The 2500-nt window shown below is 65.9% G+C and overlaps 1 non-coding gene across 1 annotated transcript in view; it reads left to right on the top strand.

Annotated features, from left to right (window-relative positions):
- Nucleotides 1-2182: 2182 nt before the first annotated feature.
- The window catches only part of LOC128321838 (18S ribosomal RNA), a 1870-nt gene continuing 1552 nt past the window's right edge, over nt 2183-2500 (top strand). Inside the window, exon 1 of the ribosomal RNA XR_008305357.1 lies at nt 2183-2500. This exon is cut by the window's right edge and continues 1552 nt beyond it. This is a non-coding gene — a ribosomal RNA (18S ribosomal RNA).

Below are 2500 nucleotides of genomic sequence, written 5' to 3'. Positions count from 1 at the left end.
AAGTGCGCCTTTTTTTCCCCCCGGAGCCGGGAGAACCGCAGCGCGGGCGAGGCGGCGGAGGCGGCCGACCTGGGAGCGCCTCGTGCCGGCCACTTTTTTTCGGATTTCCGCGCTCTATTTCTCGGCCCGGGAAAGTGCCAGAGCCTCGAGCGAGGGCTCGTTGGACTCGTCTCGGAGTGCTCTAGGCTCCCCTAGAGTTTGGTGAAGATTGGCGGCTCGCTCGCAAAGTTACGCCTCTTTGAGTTTCGGGCTCCGCGGAGGGCCCCGTTCCTCGGGCCCGCGGGGTCCCAGCGCCTCGGGGCCGGTCCGGTCCGTTGCGGGCAAGGGTCCTCGAGGTCCCGTTAAAGTTTGGCGTCGATGGGCCGCGCGGCTGCCGAGTTATCGAGCTCCAAAGCGGCAGAGGCCGTTTTACGCCGGGGTGGCAGAACCGGAGCTGGGAGAACCGGAGCGCGGTCGAGGCGGCGGAGGCGGCCGACCTAGGAGCGCCTCGGGCCGGCCACTTTTTTCGGATTTCCGCGCTCTATTACTCGGCCCCGGGAAGGCCCAGCGCCGCGTGCCATGGCTCGTTGGACGCGTCTCGGAGGCTTCTACGAGCCTCCGGAGTTTGGCGAAGATAGGCGGCTCGCTCGCAAAGTTATGAATTTTTAAATGTCGGGCCCCCTCAGACCCCCGTTTCACGGCGCCGCGGGGCCCCACCGGGGCGGGGGCGGCCTCCCTCGGTCCGTACCGTCCGCCCGAACGTCCGTGCAAAGTCTGACGAAATTTGCGCCAGCCCATCTCGAGTTATCAGCCTAAAAGTGCCTGGCCCCTGGTATAACCGACGCTACTTTTCGAAAAAATTTCAAAGTCCCACTTTTACGCCGGGGTGGACGAACCGGGGAGCCGTCCCGCGGTCGAGGAGCTCGAGCCGGCCGACTTGGGAGCGCCCTCGGTCGGCCACGAGTCCCGATTTCCCCCCGGCTGGAGGTACGGTTGCGCCAGTGGGTCTTCAGAGGGGTGCCGTCGGGATTTCAGGAGGCAGTAGCGACTCACGGGGGCCAAGCACTCTGGACTTTGTCATTTTCTCGCAAAGTCGCCGGAGCTCCGCGGCGGCGGCGGAGGCGGCCATTCCTGCCCGAGACGGAGCTCCCTTTTCGGGCTGAAACGCGCCTTTTCCCCCGCGGCCCATATCTCCGGAACCGTAGGGCCTAGAGGCGCGGGGCCGGTGTCGTTGGAAAGCCCAGAAGGAGCTGTTTCAGCGGGCGGGAGCGGCGCGCCCGTCCGCCGCCCCCCCCTCCCCGAGACGGGGCTCCCTTTTCGGCCTGAAACGCGCCTTTTCCCCCCGCGGCCCATATCTCCGGAACCGTAGGGCCTAGAGGCGCGGGGCTGGTGTCGTTGGAAAGCCCAGAAGGAGCTCTTTCGGCGGGTGGGAGCGGCGCGCCCGCCCGCCGCCGCGGCCGCCCTCCGGAGCCGCCTTTGCAGAAACAAAGTCCCCACTCTTACGCCGGGGTGGCAGAACCGGGGCCCGTCCTACCCCGCCGCTCGGCCGACCGCGAGCGCTCGTCCCGGGCTTCCCGGGCGGCTTCCCCGCTGCACGGAGGGTACGGTTGCGCCAGTGGGTGTGCAGAGGGGTGCCGTCGGGATTTCGGGAGGCAGTAGCGACTCACGGGGGCCAAGCACTCTGGACTTTGTCATTTTTTGTCATTCGCTGGTAGATCGGAACACGAGACCCGCCTGGGGTAGGCGCCTGCCCGGCCTCCTCGGAGGCCGCTATGGGCACGGCAGTTCCTCCCCGCCCTGCGGGTTCGCCTCCGACGGTTTCGGTGGGGGAAGGCACGAACGGTCGAATTTCGTTCCGCAACCCAACCAACCCCCCCCCCCCGACCGTCGACCCATCAGAGGGAGTCGTAGACGGCCGGTCCTCATGCTTCTCGCTCCGAAGTTGGCCCGAAAACCACGGGCGGCTTCCTGTCCCCGGCGCGATCGTCCGTCCAGGTCACTCGCCGTCGCGGGGGCAAGAGGCCCGCCCGGAAATCACGGCTCTTTCCCGGTTACGTCCGGTCCGTTGTCTCCCGCGCCCGCGTGAGACGGAAAGAACAGGGAAAAAAAAAAAAGCGCCCCCGCGCCAACGCTCCCGCTCCCGCCCCTCGCCTCGTGGGGCGAGGGAGCCGCGGCGCGACCCCGAACCTCTTGTGCTCGGCGCTACCTGGTTGATCCTGCCAGTAACATATGCTTGTCTCAAAGATTAAGCCATGCAGGTCTAAGTGCACACGGACGGTACAGTGAAACTGCGAATGGCTCATTAAATCAGTTATGGTTCCTTTGATCGCTCCACACGTTACTCGGATAACTGTGGTAATTCCAGAGCTAATACATGCAAACGAGCGCTGACCCTCCTCTCCCTCCCCGGGGAGCTGGGGGGGATGCGTGCATTTATCAGACCCAAAACCCATCCGGGGGGTCTTGGGCCCCCCGGCCGCTTTGGTGACTCTAGATAACCTCGGGCCGATCGCGCGCCCTC

This window comes from Pangasianodon hypophthalmus, chromosome 19 (genome assembly GCF_027358585.1).
Source record: "Pangasianodon hypophthalmus isolate fPanHyp1 chromosome 19, fPanHyp1.pri, whole genome shotgun sequence".
In the NCBI taxonomy this organism is placed as follows: domain Eukaryota; kingdom Metazoa; phylum Chordata; class Actinopteri; order Siluriformes; family Pangasiidae; genus Pangasianodon; species Pangasianodon hypophthalmus.
The sequence above is the reverse complement of the archived record's forward strand: the minus strand, read 5'-3'. Positions and strand labels throughout refer to the sequence as shown.